We start from the raw sequence: 22,533 nt of genomic DNA, 5'->3' as shown, positions 1-22,533 counted from the left end.
TTTCTGTTTCCACCAACCCTGGCTACCATTTCTGATTGCCACCATCTTTGAAAGATGTAAACTTGGGAAAGTAATAACAAGAACAAACAGTAGTCAAGTGAAATACTTCAAATGCTGTTAAGTTAATGCTATGCCAGGCAATAAACTCTCCTTCTCCCTTTTTTTATAAGAAATTATGACGATTAAGCATTTCTTTACCGAGAGGGTGGTCAAACACTGGAACAGGCTTCCTAGAGAGGTGGTCAATGCCCCAAACCTGTCAGTGTTGTAAGAGGCATTTGGACAATGCCCTTAATAACGTGCTTTAACTTTTGGTCAGCCCTGAAGTGGTCAGGCAGTTGGACTAGATGATCATGGTAGGTCCCTTCCAATATTCTATTCTATTCTAAAATTATTGATATCATGCAAGTTGTGCAGTTTAAGTCCAAACGCAGGTATTAAGTAAGATCATAATTGACCACATCAGGGAAATTTCAGGGAAACTTAGAGACATGACATAATCTAAAAAGACTTACCAAGAAAAAGCAGCTTACTTTCTGGAAGGGACAGTTTGGCTGTGCTATGGAGCTCTTACAGTTCAGTAGATTGTCATACTTCAGTACACACAGTATGATATTTACTATTAATTCTATTTCTTCTGACTGCCACTAGCACATCTTAATTATCTACTGAAAATAATAAAGTCTGATCAAGACTAAGACTGCAAAATCAATTTACAATGATAAAGGTATTTAGGCTTGGAGTTTAAAATGATGAAAGGTTGCACTTCTTTCCTAGAGATGTATGACTATTTCTTTTCTAATGTGGTATCACTTTACTATCTGGCACCAGGTCTGTACATGAAACAGCTCTTCCTTGGATGAGTTCCTCATGTCTTTGAGAGCGTCTCTCCATTTTCATGTCAAATGAGGAAAGCCATAGATGTCATTCACACTAGTTAGAAAAAATTGAGTTTGGAGTTGTGATGTAAACTTGGACAGGGTGAGAATTTTAGATGCATATTTTGTTCGTTTGTTATTTCAGTTAACAAATACTACATGTATCTTCTAGCTTCTAGTTTCTCTCGACAGTTTTGTGCATAATCACTATATTGTATGTGTGTGTAATGGTGAGTAACCACACTGTCCTAGCTGAAGAAAATACAAATTTCTTGTAAGCTACTTAAAACCTGATGCATTCTGATTTGTGACAGTAAAATAGTAATTTTCTGCTATTCTTATCAGTATGCAGGTTATATTATGGGAAGGGGAAAAAAGTTAGAGAGGAAATGACGAGTATTACTAACTGCTGAATCTTATAGTAGGCCTATCATGACTAACGTTCCTGCAAATTAGAGTTGTTTGTGAAACTGCAAAATGACAGGTATTAGACTGTGTACTTAGAACTGCAACACCTGTACACCCTCTGACTGACAGCATCTGTACCAGCATCCACCTCATACAGTGTTTGTGCCAACTCCTAAGATCTGCCTTAAGTAGTGCCTCTATCCTGTGAATGAAGCAGCAGCAGAACTCACCTCAGAGGGCTTAAATTGTATATTTTCTTCTTGTTTCTCAGAAAGCATCTCTGTACAATTACTTTCTTGTCCACATTTTAAGGAAGATATATACACAACTTTCTCCAATGGCTGCCTATAAAGACCCTTCTAACTAGCTACCAGGAAACTGGTAGGGACAGTAACACTGTGAAACACTCAAAATGGAAAATGTACTTTCAACTCCCTGACTGACCCTAACTCCCAGGAATGAAGTTTATCAAAGCAACTAATCTCTCTGAATTTAATTTTCTGCACCTGCAAAATGAGTATAGACTATGCACGGTGTAGTACGTTAAAGAGTAAGAGATTCTTAGATGTTGCCAGAAAGCTGCAAGAAGTATGCAGAGACTTAAACTTTCTGACATTCTTGCTCCATTCATTTGTGGAAATATAAGGAACTCAGGTACACGAAATCAGCAGGGCCCCACCTAAAAGCCCTGAGGAAATAGTTCTTTATCACTTCACTGATGTTTGGTTCATTTTTAAAGTTGAAAATATATAAAATCGAGGAGGGGACTTTGAGGGAGGGCAGTTTGTTTTACCCTGGTCAGCAGTATCTTCCTCTACTTCTGTCTCCAAGAAAAAAAAGTAGGTGGCAAAATCATATCAAGCAGCCAGGAATGAAGCTGTATTCATCCATGCAGCAGGATTTTGTCACTCTGTCCTGGTTTCAGCTGGGATAGAGTTAATTTTCTTCCTAGTAGCTGGTATAGTGTTATGTTTTGGATTTAGTATGAGAATAATTTTTATAACACATTGATGTTTTTAGTTTAAAACTAACTCACCCAGTCATCTGGTAAAGACCGTTCTTGATGAAACGCGTGTGCGGGCACAGCTAGGAAAGAAGAGGGATGAAAATTTTGGGGGGGGGTTGGTGGTGTGAAGAAGAAAGTGTCAGCTTCAAGTTTCTCTAGTCACTCAGACATGGGAAACCATTTAATACAGCCCGCAGACAGATCTGTATCACTGTGGGTACTGGAAGGACATGGTAAACTTCTCAGAGCCTCATCACTTGAATATTTGACCTGAGACTTGTAGAATTTCTCATCAGTCTCACGTCTTCATATGGGTGGACCTTTGTATCTTCATCCTGTGGGCAAGGTTGGGCAGTCCTGCCATCGAAAATCGCCTCTGTGGGAAGCAAAGCTACAAGGTCTTGGCTGCGGGCCTCACCATGGCTTTTAACACAACAAGGAATGGCCTGTCTTACTGGTGGGGTCTCCTTTGAGAATGCAGAAATCTACTAAACGTGGTGCAAAACTTATAAGCAAGTTCTGTTCTTTCATTTGTGTGGTGACTTTGGTATAGCAGAATTTAACCCTCAAACTATTGTATCCATGCTATTCTTTTTCAAAACCTGCTGTTCTTCGTAATGATGCTTTAGCATACTGTAGGTCTCAGAACAGCAGCTTTTCAAAATATTTATTTTTTAATCTCAAAGTAGCAAGTATCTCTCTTCTTCCTATGGTAGTGATGGTAGAGATAACTGGTTAATAGAGTCTGATCTGAAGCCAGAAGTTGTCTGACAAGGAAGTGGGCCAGATATAATTTTCTCTCTGTGGGTCTGGATTGTAGCGGAGGCACACGTTCAGGCTCCAGCTATAAGCAGGTATAGGACTATTAAGCATGAATGGAAAAATAACAAACACTGGAGCTGAGGTGTGGTGTGTGATGGTTTACATTAGCGTCAGCAATTCTTGCATGTGGCCTTTTGGAAGACTGTGTTAACTGAAGAAGCAAGTAGTTACACACTGACGTGGTTTGAAACAATGGACTGAGTACAGCTGATTAATACAAGGCTATGCTGTCACCCACCCAAGCTGTCCAAACTGGTGTTAGAATGGGCCAGTGGTAGTAATGGAGACTGTGGGTGGGGTCTCTTATCTTGGGTTTTGAATATTTGTGGTTTGGCTGCAGCAAGTGCAATCTTGCCTTTCTTTTTTTTTTTTTTAATACTAGCATAGTCATTTTATACTGTTCTGTGACCAATTTGCATTTTTTAAAATGCATTGCTCAAAAATGGCATGGCTGCAGTTCTTTAGGGGTTCCTTTTCAAAATGTGAGAACCAAGAACACTTAGACTTATATTCTAGCTGGTTAAAACAGCTTTACACCTCAGTATGCGAAATTATGACTCTTGGGAGATGAATGTTACATGGATGAGTCAGCTTGAAGGGATTCATAAGATTCTTGTTTCAGGAAACTTATTAGATGGGCAGGAGCTCAGGCAATTACTTTTTATTTAGCCTTACTCCTGAAACTGCTGGTATATGCCTGTTTTGGGTGGCTTCTAAGTTATATCCTGCCAAAATAGAAACAAAGACAATAAACGGAAAATCTTTGAAGTTTCAGATTCCAGGCTGTTTATTTTTAACTCGCTCCTGTATGCTGCTTTGAACGCATCTTTTCCACCCTGAAGTGAACTCTTACAGTCTTAAGAGTGTATGACCTGCCATCTTCGGATGGAGTATCTCTGCGTGGAAAACTACCACGTTTGCTTTTTTCCAGTCTTCTGGGTGGCTTTCTTCCATCCTCCACAAATTCTCAGAAATTGTTTCAGTCACTTTTAAATTCTTATGTTTTGGAATTCAAAATGTCTGTGACTTATTTTAAAATACTCTGTATCAGTCTGATTTTTTTTACCTGTTTCTCACTAGTCCTATATGCTGAAAAGTAACACAGTCAGCAATTGATCTGTAAACTTTCCATGTGAAATAAAAATGCTGAAGAACTAGAATAGTTAGCAAGCCTCAGGCTTTGCGTTGGTGCCTGCACGAGGTGTAACCATGCCTTTCTCCTGGTGCACACACAGAGGAAAACGCCTGGGGAATTCTTAGCTGGACAACGCTACCCCAGAGAGGCATTTTTTCCAGCAGGTTTAGGAAGGAGCAGATACAGCAATTTAAAAGGTACACACCCAGAAGTAGTTCAGGGCAATAAGCACTCTTCATGGATGAACTTGGCCACTCTCCCACCTGGAGTGCTGCGCACAGATCCTGTGGGACCCACAGAGCCACTGCAGAATGACAAGCTGAAGCTGCCACGCATCCTGTGGGACCGTCTGTTCAGTGCCACGCTTCCTGCTGACTCTCTGGATATCTCGGATGGAGACCAGGAGCCGGTTGTGGAACTGGAACTGAAGATCTGGCCATGTTTGCTTGCTGCAGCAGTAGTACAGCTTAATTTTTTAATGTTAGAATAATTTAGTTTGGTGATACTTAAAATATTGCAGGCCCTGCGTTTTATTCTGTGTATGAAACAAGGAGGTGAAAAGTGATTGAGAGTGGGGGGAGAAGGGGAGGACAGTTCCCAGGAGGATCATATAGATCATTATTCCTGCTTCACTTTTTCCTGAAAGCTTAGATATACAGGGAGGGTGGTGGAAGCTGGCTGCTGTTAGCAGCCCTTTAGCAATGATGGATTTCTCATGTGTTTGTTTACACTGAAAAGTTCAAATAGTGATTTGCTCTGCCTCTAAAACTCTGACTTTTTTTTTTTTAAAGGGAATGTGGAAATTATTTCCATATTCCTAATTAACTTTCAATACCTCTTAGGGACAGATTAAAGTGCAGAATTCTTTAAGTTAACTCAAGTCCCCCAGTACATTGTGTCCAAATGTGTAAACTCAAAATGTAGATGTTGATCTCTCGTGTGTCAGGGGAAACAGAACAGAAACATTTCAGAAGCAGCTATACGTGTGCCATGGTTGCAGAGCTGGCTGTGCATTTGTCCCCTTCAGTGCTTTCTAAATTCATCCTCAGATTTCAGGCTCTTGTACTCCTGGGAATATAATCACTCAGGCTCTGAGTTACATCAGTATGGATGGCAACCGTATGTGACCTCTGGGTTTCATAGGCTTCAGCACTTGGTGTTTTTCCCTCACAAGTGTGACTGGGTTGGAAAGGCTGCCTGTCCTTTCAACAACTATGGCATGTTCTAGAAGGAAAGCAAAGGAATAAGAAAGGGAAATTTTAAATTATCTACAATTTTCTGTTGTTGGATCATAATTTCTTATTGTTTAACAAGTAAGCTTAACATATTTGTGCATCTCTACCCACCGTCCCTCCACCCCCCCTCAGGTAGTAAACACCAGAGAGCTTTTGTCTAGCTGCTGCTAGTTTTACTTTCTGTCCCCTTGCCTTTGCTGTGAATGGCAAAACAGAGTAATGGAAGTTGCAACTTCAAGTGTTAATGGCTGGTAGATTGGGTATGGCTCTTAATCTGGAAGTATTTATGGGAGATGCACCATAAGTCATCGATTTCTTAACATCCTTTATAGCTTGACACCCTAAACACAAACCAGGCAGTGTTGTCCTAATAAACATCTTAGTAACTGGGCAGTACTCTTAAACTGCTCCAGGATAATTCAAACTTGCCACAATACATTCTGAAGGTGGAAGAGGTTTACTACAGGTATTAAAAATTAATTGGTAAATTTGCAATGTGCTTCCAAACAAGCAATTTCACAGTAATTATTTATGCAAAACAAACATTTTAGACATATAAAGATTTAACTCATTGTTATGTGATTTTGTAACTGGAAGGATAGCATTCATATGGTCGGTATGTTAGGGCCTTGAACTTGCAAATCCTTAATTGTGTGCTTAACTTCTAAGACAAGGTGGTAACTCTTGAGTGCAGTGGGACACTTGCATATTTCAAGTTACATATGCATCTAGGTCTTTGCATGACTGCATTTTTTTTTTAACATATCATCAATTACATGCAGCAATTATTCCTAGCAAAATGACTCTTTCTGCCCTAAGCTCTACCCGAACTGAGGAACTCTAATGTTCTTTCATGCTTTGTCATTTGCATGTTTTGTTTTAAAGATGAATGAATTTTTCCCTTAATAATATCAAGCTAGTTCAGATTACAATCAAAAGAGATAAAGTAACTATGAAAAAGAACACATTTTATTTTCCTGTATTTAAAAAAAACAACTTTTCGGGTCATAGCTTTATGTTGATCATATTCAACGGGTTGTCTGAAAATACCTGTTCCCTGCAGGTAATTATTGATTGCTAATACATTTTCATGTAGATTGGGTTTTACTCAGGGGAATTATCTTCAGCATGTGGTGTCATTTCCCTGTAGTGTTACTTCTTTTAAAAAGAGTGGAAGATGATGGGACTAGGTGTGACCTTAAGAGGTCATCTAGTCCATCCTTCTGCCATAAAGCAGGATCAGCTGTGTTTAAGTCATTCCCAACAGATGTTTATCTAACCCCAGCAGTGTCTTGCAGACAGAAAAGCAAGAGTACAAAAAATGAAAAGGAAGATGTAGGATATGTTCCCTATATAGTTTTCCTTGTTACCTACATCAGAAGGAGAAACATAAATGGAAATATCCAAACAGGTCAGTCTGGATGTATCTTATTATGATTGAAAAATCAAACCTTTCAATTCTATGTTATGTCCTGAATAAAACATTGAAGCAAGCTGCAGTAGCACAGATGATGAATGTATACTACTTCATTCTGAAAGTGATAGTTTAAGTTGCTGTCACAGCATGTGCCAGCACTGTCATTTTAATACTGTTCAGCATACATTAATTACAAAGTTGTCCCAATTCCTTCATCTACTCCTGGGAAAAATGAACAAGTTTTCAGCATTATTGAACACCAGAAAAATTGTTTTAGTTGATTCATAATGCTGAATAGCTTAGTTTATAAGATTATCATCTGCCCTTGAACCTGCTAAGTCACATGTTTACTACTATGACTCTTTACAAAGTTACTACTAGCATGGCAGTAGATAGTTCATGGGTTTAGCAGTTGCATTCAAGAAAATTTAACCACTTCAGACATGTTTGGAACTGTTTCATATTTGATAGCTGCAAATAGAAGTCTAATGTAACAGAGAAGTCATGTCTGTGAAGGTCTCGGAGAAATTTCAGTCAACCGAAATTTGTAAAATGCAAATATATAATGATGTATGATCTGTATGATGAACATGTACCAATGGTTCGATCCCAGATTTGTTACCATGCTTTTCCCAACTCAGTTGACAGATGGGATTAACAATGAGTAAAGAATCAGAGGTTAAAGATAAGCGATAAGGAGAAACTGTAACTGTAGGTGGTGTTTTCTACTTTTTCCAACACTCAGTTTCATGGATATTAGAGGGCTTCTCCCCTCCAACCTCCACCCACATTTGTTCTTCCCCTGACCACTGTATCTCTGACAGGAGCATGCTTCCAGGTTGAAGAACCCTGGGCACACAACTGCTAATGAGCAATTTAATCGGTAAGAAGATAAACTTGCAAAACGAACAAAAAGGTGGAATGGCAATTGACTCCCACTTTTCCATCCCCTCTCCAATTCAGTGTTGTGGTTTCTGCCCCTCCTCTTCTAATTAAGCTTCCCTGAGTGCAAAATTAATGTTAAATGATGAAGTCCATTCCTTCCTTAGGGGAAGTCTCCTGGCATCTCGTTGTTTATTCATGTCCCATCATGCCCCATGTTGTCAGTGGTCCAGCAGATACCAAATACTGCATTGCCATCTCTGTTGTTCCCAGTGTCAGTAATTTGATATGGATAGGTGTTTTCAGTATGCTAGGAAAATAAAAATTGCTTTGAGCAAAACAATTTTTAAAAGTTTAAATAAAATGTATTGGTGTTATACATTAAATGTTCAAACTGATGCCAAGCATCGCTGAAACTTGTTTAAACTATATATGAATTGTCTGTTATAGATATTTTACCTTAGATTTGAGGCTTACCCTTAATATAGGCAAATTTCAATAGGTCTTTAACAACTAGTTCATTTTCCACTGCAATGACTCTGAAGAAGGTTTTTAGGATCTAAGACATACTCAGTTTTACATGCAGCCCTCTCATAAAGAAACTGGTTGTTGCATTGAGCAATCTTCAGTATAAGGAGGGGTTTTGACCCCACCTGGAAGTGCATTTTGTGCACTGTAGCACAGCCCAAGAGCGTGGGGCTTCAATGCTGCTTCAGCGGTCACTGAAGGGGCAGTGTTTGTCTAAACACGGACGTAAACCGCAGGGACCTGAGAGCTGGTCACTGGCTCACTTTTCAGTCAAGTATTCTGTGCATTAAACTTGGGCAGAGAAGGGGAGAGAGGCTTCTCAGATTTCTGGAGATTACTTAAAATCCAATCTATGCTTGGCCTTACAGAAGGTGTTTTAAACATCTTCTATAACTCCAGTCTGTAGGGCACTTTGAATTCCTGAAATGTAGCCTGTTCCTGCTAAGCTCTGGCAAAGCTCCAGTGATGGGCTCACCATGAATGACCTCTCTCTGTGCAGCTATGGAGCTAGAGCGCACTACTGTCACACTGACCTCCGAGCATTAGACAACGTGTTGTCTGTGTATCTTCCTTTGGATGGGAGGGGGCAGTGGTGGGAGATTTATTATTTCATGTTAAGTAAATGATGCCCCTTGCTCCTAGGTACAATTGTACGTTCAGTTTTGAATTGATATTTCACTCCATGTTCCCTACGGCAATGAAAATATGCGCAGGCTTCCCAGGGGAGGTGAAGGAGAGAAGAAGGTTAACCTATTTCATCACCTCCAAACCTAAGTGTGGAAACCGAGGTCCACACAGTACATGTGAAAAATATTTAAAATAACTTCTTCTCTGCAGTTAGTGCACCCACATCATCTCTGCTTCCATTTATTCTACCTTATCTTCAATGGGTGGGGAGAGAGATCATACAAACAGTTATTGCCTATATGCACTGAAATCAAACACAGCAATAAAATGACCTCATAGGGTGTGTATCATTGTATGGCAATGTCCTTCGGCAGGGTGAGACCTTTGACCTTTTGGTGAGAATCAACTGTGCTGATTAGTTGGAGAAAACATTCAACAGATGGGCCCTTCTTAATCTTCTGCTATACAATAAAACTATAGCCATACAACAGCAGTTACTGGATTGCACAGCCTTTAGCTATGCACAAAGTAGTCTCACAGAAGCAGAAATTAAAAGCCTGTCTTTGAGCTACTGATGTTTTTTTCAGTATTTTTGTCATTCTTTCCCATGTTGCTCCCTTGGTCTGTTAGGTGCGTGTCCCTTCTCCCCACACTTAACTAAGGCAGATTTTGGAATGGTTAAAATGCATGCTATGAGCATAGTGGCTGTCAGGTAAGACTAGGGACGTATTTTCCAGAGTAATGAGCATTTATATCACTGTAATGTGTGTCTGATGGTTTAGCTCCTGAAAGCAGATTATCAGCTTCTCAGTGCATGTACTGCATGGCTTGAAACATCAATGGCACGAATGGCTTTTATTCTTTGCTTCATTCGCTTCATATTCTTTGCTTCTTTATTGACATTAAATAAATAAACATTTCCATTGTTGGCAGCATCACTAATGAAGGCATCAGTAGCTACAGTGCTGAAGATTTATCCAATCCAAATTCAAGCATGGTGTCTTCAGAGGTGACAGGACAGAACAGTATCTTGCAAGAACACGGAGGACAAACAGGCTGTGATTTCTTAACGCAGGCTGCAGAAACAAGAGAGAGAAGTCTGCCTATCTCAGTGCCTTTTGCAGACTGTGCCAAAGAACATGTCACAGCTGATCTTACAAGCAGCAATGACAAGTTACCAACCTCAAATTGCAATGAAGCAGTGCCATCACCAGGTCCGCTGAATGACAAAGAAGAGGGAATAGCACATGCCATATTTGTGGACAGAGGCCCAAAAAGCGACAACATTGCTGCCACTTCTATGAAAAACAGTGAGAATGACCCCAGAAACCCAAGCCTGGAGCCCAGCCCTCCTGCAGCAATTACAGAAACGCAAGCAGTCACACAAATGAGTTTGAGTGAATTAGGAGCGCTTTGGCAGAGTGAACAGCTGGGTGGCATGAGGGAACCACATGTCAGCACGTTTCCCCAGGGTAAAGAAGCAGGAGATTATTTTACTGCTCAGGAGGCCAAGCTGAAGCAAGGAGTTTTGGAAGTAGGTCAGCCGCAGACTGTAATGCAGCAAGGTAGACAGAACACAGATGGTGGAGAGGGTCTGCTAATGAAAAAGAAAACCTTAATCCTAAATTATGCAGCAACAGGAGGCTCAGACAGTGAAAAATTCGGGGCAATTGTGAATGCTCAGGGCTTCGCTGAGATCAGTGAAGTCTGTAATCTGCAGATGGGGGCTGTAACAACAGCTAAAGGGGATGAGGCAAATCCAGCTCTATCTGGAAGCAAAGGGGAGCAATCAGAAGCCTGTACTTTAATGTCAGAGTTTCCTTCTAACCCTCCAAATCTCTTCCTGGTACCAAAGCCTGAAGAGCCTTCGAGGGAATATGTGCCTGGTAATGGCTCTCAAGATCCAATGAGGAGTGAAGCAGAGAAAACAGCCTCTGAAAAAACTGAACCCATTTTTCAAAGAGAGCTTCAAAAGCAGGATGAGCTTGTTAGTGCCGCGCTTTGCAGTGTGCCTTTATCGTTTAAGCAAAAGGAAGAACAAAAATCAGCTGTCACAACTGAAAGCCCAAAAGATGAAGCCAGCAGCAATGAAATTATAAAAGCTGATGATGTGTCTAGAGAAAACACCACACTTTCTGAAACAGAAAACCTTATCAATCCCACCAAGGAAAACTCCCTGGTAGATAAAAGATTATTACTGGAAGAATATGCATTAAGTACCTCTCTGAGCAGATCCACAGAGCTGAATCAAAAAGAAACTGAGGTGGGTGTAACAGGAGAAAAAAACGACATCAGAATGGAGGAGGCACAAGTGAGAGAAACCAGTGAATTACCTGAGGGGTCAAGTGGGGCAGAAAGACAACTGTTGAACTCTGTTAGTAGCCACTGCCAGGATGTGGAAAATAGCACCCACTTGGGACACAATCCTGAAGAATTCAGTCTTTGTGAAAAGACTTCAACAGGTGACCTAGGGGAAGAAGCTGGGGGAAAGCCTCTGAATTTAGACAGTAACTTTAAATTGCCTGAAGACAATTCACAGTCTCTTGGTTGTAAACCTGAACAACAAATGAGTAAAGAGCAAACAGCTGCTACAGATGACCTGGAGAATAAGCTCGTGGCTTCACCGCAGTTTCCAAGGGAGGAATACCCACTGAGTTTTGATTGCTTTAACGCTGAGGCAGAAGACAAAACTTTGGGCCAGCCAGGCTGTAACGGGACTGAAAAAGTTTGTTTAACCAGTGCACACAGTTCACCGCTCCTCCACTCTGAGAACAATACTATTAAGCAGAGTAAGCAGGATGAGTCCTGGGAAGAGGCTTTTGCTAGAGAAACTGTGTTGGAATCTGAATGCAAAACTGAGAGTCAAGAAAAGCCTGAGAGCTATAGCAAGTCAGAAGAAAGTGCAAAAATGTCCAAATCAAAACTGGAGCTCCAGGGCTTAAATGAGTTGGCAGGGGCTATGGATCGCATGGCTGTACAAACTGAGGAGGCCTCACGGGTTTTGGAAACCAAAGAACAGAACGGTCACATCACTGAAGTGCCTCGCAGCGATCCAGAGCAAGGGCCTGCAGCTGCAGCTGCACAAAGCAGTGCCGTGGATGGTAAAGAAAATGAGGGTATTCAACAGGAGAAGCACCAAACTGCGGTGAAAAGTTTCGCGGAGGACAAAGATTTGGCACTGAAAAGTGAATGCAAATCGGATGTGCTGATGCAAGCTCAGCTGGAGCAAGTGGCTGCAGAAAGTCACAGAAATATGCAGATGGCTTGTTCAGAAACCTCCCAAGCTGTAGTCAGTACTTCAGGACTCACTCCTCAGCAAGTTCACGTGGAGAAAGGGGGTGACAGCCCTGTCAGTGAAAACAACTGCCCCTCTGAGAGTGACACGTGCAGCTCTTCGGAGACCCTGGAGTGCAGTATCAGAGAATTGCAGGAAAATGCAGATGTTCCAACTGCTCTTCCCCAAGCAGAGCAAATGGAGAAGTCAGTGTCTGTTGCTGGCGACAGTGACTGGATTTCAAATACAGGACTTGAACAACAGAAGCAGCAAAGCAGTCTGACAACTGTCACAAGAGCAGATGATCAGGAACACAAAGAAAGGGCTCTAAAACCTGAACAGTCATGGGACCTAAATAATCACAGCGAGGTACCAGAAATACCTCTAAAAATTTCAAACAACCTTAATAAAAACTGTTCTGTGCTAGGTACAGCACCAATCCAATGCGACTCTGAAACAGCAAAAGAAAAGGACAAGGATAAAAGCAGTGCTGTGGTGTCAGAGGGTACGTGCAGCAGTAAACATGGGCAAAATGCTTCTGGTATGACCATTCTTAATTTGCAAGATTGCAACGAGCAAAACAAAACCGATCTCAAGGCAGAAGAAAACTGCCACAGTAAGCAAAACTCAAACAAGCCCGAGCAGGATAATAATTCTTTGATCTCAGCTAGACAGCATGAAGCAGCATGTCATAGCGATACATTTTCTAAAGAATCTGACAAGAATGAACAGCCAGGCAGCGGATGCAGGATAAAGGATAATACTGGTGAAAGCCGTGCTGCTGCTATAAACGCTCTTCCAGGGACACAGAATTCAGCAAGTGCCACTAACATATCACAGGCTTTACCAAGTGATACAGAAATAGCACATACTTCTGATAATTCTGAGAAAAATGATCCTCACATATCTCATCCAGAAACTCAAGGGAAAATGCCATTAATGGCAACAAACTTGGAAAAGATTGAAGGTCTGACTGCTGATGGGGAAATCATCCAGAAAGATGGAAATGTGGAGATAAGTTGTGAGCACGGTGCTTCTGTCGCAGAAACAAGCAACATGAAAAGTGATAAAAGTCCAGGGGCACAAGTTTCTCCTTCACCATTACAGGCACACGGGGAAGTAATTCCCACTGATAAGTCATATAAATCCAGCTGCATTCAAAAGACACCAGAGGAGCCTGGTTATTGTCAAGCAAATTTTACAGACCTCTCTACACAGACCTCTGCACTCAGCCATCCCAGCCAGCAACCTGGAAACAATACGAACAATAGTACTGGGGGGGAATTACTAAATAATGAGCTGGAAGTTGTAGCATGCCAAAATGCCTTAGAAAGTAACTCTAATTTGCAGATTGCTGCAGGTTCTCAGGTGTCTGTGCACTTAGGTCCTTCACCCAGAGTAAGCACAGGTAAAACAGCAAATTCAGAAAATAGCTCTGCGGGGAGTATGTGTGTGAATAAAAAAGATGTTCCAGACCACAGTTTTCAGGGTGATGGAGACAGAAGTTTAGCCCTGCCAGAGCCTTTAAATGTGGGGCAGAGTACTGGAAACTTATCACAGTTCAATTCTGAGAAGCTGAAAAAAGAAATATCTGCAATTAAATCCAAAGAAACAAAAAGTGAGGTAAACTTCAAAGAACAGCAAAGTGACAGTTCAGCAGAGTCTCTTTTAGCTCTCCCTACTCTAGAAGGGATGCTGCTGAGCCTTTCATCTGTTGGTAAACAAGAAGGCTGTAATGAGGAAATTGCAACCAATATCTGTGTAGATGACAAGTACAGTAAGATCTTAGAGAAACCTGGGAATTCAGAAAAAATGGAAGAGCTTTCAAAAGAGAGTAATAACATAACCAGGGCAGAGATCAGTATTTCCGAGCAGTCTGCAGAGAACTCTGGAAGGGAGCATGAGGCTCTGACTTGCAGCTCTCTGGACATTGGCTCCAGCCTCCCAGACTTTAGGGAGCATATCAGCCAGATATTTAAAAAAACTGTCCACAGCACACTGAGTGCTGAATTACCCCAACTTTTGTCTGAAAACCATGCAGGCTTCAAGCAGAGTCCAGTGGCCAAGGATACAGCAGAACTGTGCGGTGCTGAGAACTTCTCAGAATCAAACAAGGCGGGCAAAGGAGCTCCCAAGGGCACCTCAGAAGCAGAGGGGCAAGAGTTGTCTTTAGCTACTGAGACTTCCTGCAAAGCTGCCAAGGGCAAATCTCTGCAACAAGAAAACACAGTGGCAGAGCTGCCACCAGCAAGTCTCCAGGACACTGAGAAAAACAGGCAGCCCGGTAGCTGTTTAGAAGTGGTCCCTAGATTGGATGGCGCTGCACCTGCTGAATGCGCTCCAGAAAATCTGCAAAAGCCAGACAAAACCACTGAGCATCCAGAGAGCCGTGAGATGGAAAGAAAGGAAGCTGCGTGTGCTAGTGGCGTTGATCCTGAATCGCTAATAAGCTTAGAGATAAAGAAGCAAGGACCAGCTTCATTTGATGGGGCAGCAGCTGAGAACTTCCCTGCATATTCTGACAGTAAGCAACAACCCACTGTAGCTGCTATCTCCACAGGCGATGTACAGAAGAGGGACTTAGAAGATGCTGCTACCACAGAGGGAAATAACTTAATTAGAGAGTGTAATGCAGAACCAGTTTCGTCTGAAGAGGATGTAAGTCTTCCTACTGAACAGTGCCAGGATCCTAAGCCAAATGAACAGGAGAAAAGTGAGTACAGTGATCCAGGCATTGCCAAGAGCATCTCTGACATGGCAGCTTCAACACTTGTCCCGGGAGGATCTTACAATCATGAAAAATTGCCAGACAATTTTAACGTGTCACCTGGGGAGAATCAGGAGACACACATTCACAGCAATTTTATGCATGACATTAAGTCTCAGAAAGACATGCGGATGATACAGGATGATCCAGTAAATAGGAAATGCTTGGGAACATTGGAAAATTCACAAGATGCACAGCAAGAAAAGAAAGTGACCGTGCATGGGTTAATAGATTACTTAAAAAACGAAGTAAGCCAGGATGATTGCTTGCAAACTGACTCTAAACTGGAATCTAGCAATATGACTGAGGGAGATGTAAAAGAGAACAGTAACACAGTGTTATGTACAGCAAAGACAGCTAACGAAAAAACTGGAGACATCCCTGAAACAGGTACTGCAAGGATGTTAGTCACTGGTGAAGGTGACTTCGCTATAAACACGAGCACTGAAGAGCAGGAGACAGACCTGTACAAAAATCACTCTCCAACCGTTCCTGTGATGGAGCAGGGTGAGCATTCTGCATGTACAGATCTCACTGTTGCTGAAAATCAGCCGAGCAAGATGAATTCAGAACATGAAAGCCCACTTCAGGATGCCAAAAGAAAGCTATCACCGCTTGCATTAACTGAGCCTAAGAACCTTGACCTCAATGAACTTCAAGACATGGCTGTGGCAGGATTACCTCCTGAAAGGTATTTACTTTAAATTACTTTGTGAAATGGTTGTCAGGACCCTGGGGCTTGATAGGGATACAATTTTCAAGGCGGATACCCATTGTCTGGGCGACTTGGGAGGGCATGGCACTTACTCTGTTCTTAAATTTCTATTAAATTTCTGTTGCTTCTAAATGTGGACTATGTGGAAGAAATTTGAAACAATTTGTAAGGGCAGAGGGGTCCTAAAAGCTGAGGAGCACAGTTCTTACCTGTTCCATCTGCTGGTCCAGATTCCTGCCCTTACCTGTGTGGATTTGCTTATGCTTCCCAGTGTTCACATCTCATAGCCTAAAGTTAGGCAAACAAACAGCACTTCCTAGCCTTAAGTTAGTAGGCTTTTGCCTAAGTTTTGGTGACCCAGTTAAATGAGACCTGCAGCATTCACATAGTGGATTGCAGTATTTAAAAACAAGCCTACAGTATAACCCGATTACTCACACTGTTAGTTGTCTAGGCCTCCCTCTTATCCTCCCATATAATATAATTGTATTGACAGTGACTTTGATCACTGTGTTATTCAGTGTTTCTAATGACATGGAGTTGTTTCAGATGTGAATTCTTCTTAGCTGGGATTTGTGGAGCCTAAGAGTTGTTGTCTTTTTAATTTTTCAAACCTAGCAGTAACTGCTTCAATAAAGTTAAGACTTTTTTTTGTGAGTTTCTACTTTGCTGCCTGAATTCGCAGTTTGATGTGCAGCTAATTCAAAAGAATTATGATCTTAGAACAGGTGCTTTCCCTTTATCTAGTCATGTCACTGCTTCCTCTGTAACCTTAGCAACTTTCTTGCATGCTGTCCCTCTCCTTCCCGTACCGGAGCAGGCAGCTATAGGTGTAACTGCTAAGAGACAACAGCAGAGCAGAAGGGTACAGTGAAAAGCTGAACTATTTCAGACAACATCAATAAATGGTCTGCATAGATGGAATCTTTCCAAGTATTACCAAAAAATTAGATGATACTAACTGAAGAAGGAGGGAAAATATTTCAGTGCCACATTCCTTAAAGGTTAAAATGATAAAACCATATTGTAAGTGAAAATACCTGAAGTGTTTCTGTTGTGAAAATGTGGGGGAGTTCTTCCTGTTGTATGTAAGTCTGGGACAGAGACTGAATATGATCTAATTGTGTGAGCAAAATGTACATTAGAAGAATATTAGAAGTGTTGGAAGTCTGAAGAGCTATGTGACTTTCTCTTTAAGGATCTGTCTATAAAATGACAAGGAAATTAGACCCTGTTATTTCTCTCTAGCTCCTTTCGTTTCTTTTTGTTTCCCTTTATATGATGGGAAGCTTCACAGTGGGTAGCTTTGAAATTACCAAACAAATTCCTGGCATGGCCTGGTTCAGAAGCCTTAAGGGACTATGGGGCAGTACATGCATACGTCTACGCATGTGTGTTATATCAGGGCGGGTATCATACTTTAAATAAATACCTGTGGCAAGCAGGGCAGGGTTCTTGAAACAGCTGCTGGCAATTCATGGAGTAGTTGCTTAATACTTGCATATGCTTTAAGAATTCATTATCACCTGTTTTTCCAGCGTGAGGGTTTGTATCAACAGGCAGCTGCTACTTTTGGACTGCAGCTGTAAGTGGTGTCATACACATACCAAGTGTATATATGCACGCAGGAGATAGTGCGTGCAGAGCCGTACACGATTGCAGTATTGTAGACTTAAACACTGGGGACTCTCAGAGGTAGAGAGGAGTTTCTGCTTTTGATCAGGCTCATTTCTTAGAGGAATAGGCATTTATAATACAAAAGAGAAGTAGAAAGCATTAGTCGAGCTGGCTGGTCTGTCTTCAGCGGGTCCAACATGCTGACTAGTCCAGTTTTCCTCTGAGCTTAAAACTGGTTTTGTATAGTTGAATTTCAAGCTGTATTCCATACCCTGTATACTCTGGGCACAACACTTCTTGCCGCAGAGTGGTTTCCAGTTGTTTATTGCCCTATAATTCTTACAGAGGATAAACTACTATAGCCATGCAAAAAAAGGTGCACGTTTCTAAGAGCTGACTGTGGGGATTTGGGCCTGATGGAAAGAACTCCAGGGAGAAAGAATCCTCCCCAGCTTTCAAAATAAATAGTAGTAAGAAGTATATTATATTTAGGAGAAGGAAATGGCATGTTCTGAATTATTTCAGCATTGTTTTCTGCCCCCTCCGCTGCTTCTGTATATTCTCTTACAAGATCTCTTACGTTGAAACCCCACTGATCTGTGGGTGAGGGCGCAAAGCTGTGTGATCTGACTCTTAAATCCTTGTTAGGATTTCTTCCTGTAGAGGAAATAGAGGAATTTCTTTCCTTCGTGGTTATGGCACTGGGAGGAGGGTGGTCTTGTGATGAACAGTAGATCCAAGAACTGTCTGCAGTGACTCCTGCCCCCACCTCCTTTAGGAATGGGACAGTGGTCAACTAATAAGAAGAGCCTTTGTGTCTGAAGGGAATAGTACAGCACCAATAACTTCCCTTCAAATCTTCAGTAAAAAGGACAATTATTTTTGGAAAGGAGGTTGTGGCTGAAGCATTAGCCCCACTTTCTTGTGGAAGTACAGCTGTGCTATTAGCAGAAGTAGGGAGGGGTTGGGTTTTGGCAAACCTGTCTGTTAGCACTGAAAAGGAGTAAAAAATAACCCTTTCTTTGATGGTTTTGACATTTCTATCTCTCTACTGAATCTGTGACTGAAAACCTATGTTCGTGATGGCCACATCTGGGCATCAAAATGTCGTCCTTCCCACTTACTATTGGGCATCCAGCCACTCGATTTTGCTGTCTGAATTTTACTTGGAAAGGAAGATCAAGACTTGAGGTTTTTGGTTTTTCTCCTTTTGTAATGTCTACACCCACACATCTTCATTCTTCTATGGAGTACCTGTTGTACTCAAAGCACATACCAATGGAAAACTAGGTTTGTGATACAATGCTGGTTATTTTTTTATTTTATTTACGTATGTTTCTGCTACAGAAAAGTATAGAAGTAAATCATCTCTGGTCCTGCCAAATCGCTGGTACTTCTTGCTGTATTGAAAACATTCTGTAACATTCTTGTTGTGGTTTAACCCCAGCCAGCAACTCGGCACCACGCAGCCGCTTCCCCCTCCCGCCTCCCAGTGGGGTGGGGAGGAGGGAAAAAAAAAAAAAGGTAAAACTTGTGGGCTGAGATAAGAACAGTTTAATAACTAAAGTAAAATAAAATACACCACTAACTAAGAATAATAATAGTAATAATATAATAATAATAATTGTAATGAAAAGGAACATAACAAAAAAAAAAAAAAGAAATAACACCCAAGAAAAGACAAGGGATGCACAATGCAGTTGCTCACCACCCGCTGACCGATGCCCCAGCAGCAATCTGCCCCTCCCAGCCAACTCCCCCCAGTTTATATACTGGGCATGATGTTCCATGGTATGGAATACCCCTTTGGCTAGTTGGGGTCAGCTGCCCCGGCCGTGCTCCCTCCCAGCTCCTTGCACACCTGCTTGCTGGCAGAGCATGGGAAACTGAAAAGTCCTTGGCTTAAGATAAGCGCTACTTAGCAACAACTAAAACATCAGCGTGTTATCAACAGTATTCTCACACTAAACCCAAAACACAGCCCTGTACCAGCTACTAAGAAGAAAATTAACTCTATCCCAGCCAAAACCAGGACAGAACCTTAGACACATATTCGTAAGGTAGGTATTGACATGGATGGATGACACGAGCTGTTTTTTTCACACATCCTTCTATGTTTCTCAAGAAATTACGTTTATTCAATCAAATACAGGCATTTGCTAAAGAAGTCCAGCATGGACACTGTAATACTTTGTCCAATATCTGGACAGGCAGTTTAGCATCAATTTTTGTCTTCTTTTCTCATTAAGTTAAAAATTACTTTCAGATTAGTTTTTTTTCTTTAGCTTTCCCCAGATGTACTTTTCAACCTTGCTTCTTCCAAGTAAGCTGTCTATTTTCTCAAAATTGTTTTTGCATATCCTACAGATGCCCATATTTTCTCTGTTCCAACTCTGTATCTTCTGGCTTCTTGCAAAATTGGATACCATGGAGCTAGTTCCACTGTCCCTGTTTCTAATAGAATATGCAAAGTAGGATTAGCCCTGGCTTTGAACCCCGCCGAGGGCAGCTCGGAGAACAGCAATTACAGACACAGGCATATTCTCCATGACTTGGATGTGGCTTCCTTCCAGTTTTTCTGCGTCTTGGCATGCTTGCATTGCAAGAGTGCTTCTCAACAGAGACTCTTCTGGAGACATGTCTGAAGAGCCAGAACTCCATAGTACTTGCCTCCTCCTTTGCTTTCTGTTTTTCCTCCTGCTATCTTTTATGTTGATGTCCTTGGAGCCTGTCTTATCAATATTGGTCCAGGTATATGGAAGCCCACATGTGCATTGCTAATAGCAGGTGGGGCTTATTGAGATATTGCTATTCCTTAACATTTGGGTACTCTGGAAAAGTCAAAAATTGTTATATGGATCTGTTTGGGCCTGTTCATCTACACTCACCTTGACAGGTTAATTCTTATAGTAGAGTCTCTTTGGCCTATAAGAAGCTCTGCATCTCAAATTGCAGTAAGTGTAGAAATGGTAATTGCTCCAGTCAAAGGCTTAATTGTTCTGGATTCTAAGGTCCCTGTGAAATGCGGAGTGCCACCATTCTGTGCTGTTGTCAAGAAACAGCCCTAGTATGTTATGTTAATCTTGTTCTCCTTGCTGACAAGTGCTTGGGATCTCCTCCCAGACTAAGCATTTCCTGATGAACTCTTGTTTGTTCACCCAAGCTTAATCCTTCCTCTTCACTACTCCCCCTGTTTGGTACCTGCCCCATTCATCCATGGTCCTCAGTAAAATAACCAGCTGCCCGCAAGTGCCCTAAGACTCTGCAAGATTGTTTCCAATTTACTTTCACTAATTTACTTGCTTTACCTCTTGGTACATTCCTTTCAAGACAGCTGTGTGAGAGAAGGCTACAGCTGCAGCCTACCCTTGAAGTCAGTAAATGTTGGCCCAGAATCTCTGTGCCAGTGGAGTGATATCAGCAAAGAATTTGGCCCTGAGCCTCTAACAGATCAGTCAAGGAGAATGCTGCGCAGTCCTGTGATCCTTTTTCACCCAGACCATCCTACAAGCACGATACTCCCAGTTATCCTGCTTTGCTTAAATAAGGGGGGTGTCTAGTTGTTTCAACTGATAAAAAATCAAATTAGCAAAACAGGCTGTATGTAGACAAGTAGGATTTAAATGATGCGTTGGCCTGAACTACCTGGTGTTTTCCAACCTCAAACCTGTAAAGCTTGGCTTGTCTTTGTAAATTATGCTCTGAAAGGCACGGAACACTTGCTTCGTTAAACTGAAACTCATCAAACTGCTTTTTTATTCTTTTTCAGCCTGTTTTTCATAGCTCCTTTGGCTAATGAAACACAGTGTAATCAATAAAGCCTTTTTTTTTTTTAAGGCACTCAAGAGCTTATGTAAAATCTTTGGAATTTGTTAGCATGATAACATTGTTATGCTCTCCTAGCTGATAGAAATATCAAAGCCAGCTAAGAATAACTCTGCAGCAGACAGAGAAGATTGGATTTGTTTCCTGGAATGAAAGCAAAAAGCATGTATGCTCAGTTTCTAACAACTAAGGAAAAAATTTTAGCTGTCATGAAAATAAATGGACACTTAAAACTCCCATCTCCCCTTCTTAACAATGTCATTAAATGAGTCAAAATGTGGAGTTAGTTTTGCTGAATATTTAAAAGTCTCCAAGATTTTCCACATCTTCTCTTTTTTTCTTTTTTTGAATGCTGTGATGGTACATGAAACTTCTGTTGCATGCAGCATTCTTCAAATTTTGTTCTTCTGGTAGAAACTCCCAATAAACTTGGTTTGCTAGAGAAGTTATCACTGGAATTTATGAGGCTTTGAGTCTAGCCTAGTGTTTTCTAAAAATCGATCTTACTTATTTGGAAGTTTGCAAAATGGCAGTTTCCCATCACTTTGATCCTCCAAAGTGTAATGGGTTAACATTAAACTTTCCTTTTTTTCAAAGCAGAAGGTTAAGGTAAAAGTCTGGGAATTTAAAGAGACCACTCTCCCAAAGCCTTGCCAATAAAAATTGCTGGAAATTGCACAACCTAATTTTCAACCACCACAAATGATGGTTGTGGGCAATTTGTATGTGGAAACTAGTGGAAATACAAAGTTCAGGTGTTTGTTACAGAAGCGGCTTGGATATCTTAGCCAGGCTGCTCTGTAACTAATTGAGTCTGTGGTTTTGCAGAGTGTATGACTATGAGCCTCTGATTAGGAATTGCAAAAGAGAAACTCCTCTTTAATTTTAACCAAACTGAAGTATATTTATATGGTTTTCTTTGTTGCAAATGGCCTTAAAAATGGGCACTAAGTTTCCACAAAGAACAATTTAAAATCACACACACACATTTTCTTAAAGGTAAGTCACATGATGCAGCCTTAGTGTTCAGAACAAACCTAGGCATTGCTGTTTTGCCAGCTTTTTTGCAAGTTTATCACAAATATTGTAGTATATGTATTTGCTTATAGACTAGTGATAACCTCAGTTTAAAGAGTTAAAGAGCCTTGTTTTCATGCTTACAGGGAAAAACTTGACAATCTGATCTGAGTTCATCCTGTATTCTCAAAAAACAGAATGCAAACTTAAAAGAAAAACTGTGTGGGGTGTTTGGTTGTTTGGTTTTTTTTTTTTACATTTTTTTAATGTAACATTCTTTCCAAGCCAATTTCATGGGTTTTTCATAGGTTTTGTGAGGGCTGACTCATTCCCCCCCGCCCCCCCCCCCCCCCCCCCTCCCCCCCAAGTGCTTTGGTTTG

The 22,533-nt window shown here is 41.2% G+C and overlaps 1 protein-coding gene across 1 annotated transcript in view; it reads left to right on the top strand.

Moving 5' to 3' along the window:
* Positions 1-22,533, top strand: part of TACC2 (transforming acidic coiled-coil containing protein 2) — a 131,519-nt gene that overhangs the window by 13,876 nt on the left and 95,110 nt on the right. The gene's annotated exons all lie outside the window — the stretch shown is intronic.

Source organism: Gymnogyps californianus, chromosome 6 (assembly GCF_018139145.2).
Source record: "Gymnogyps californianus isolate 813 chromosome 6, ASM1813914v2, whole genome shotgun sequence".
Classification (NCBI taxonomy): domain Eukaryota; kingdom Metazoa; phylum Chordata; class Aves; order Accipitriformes; family Cathartidae; genus Gymnogyps; species Gymnogyps californianus.
This window is presented reverse-complemented; position numbering and strand designations above follow the sequence as displayed.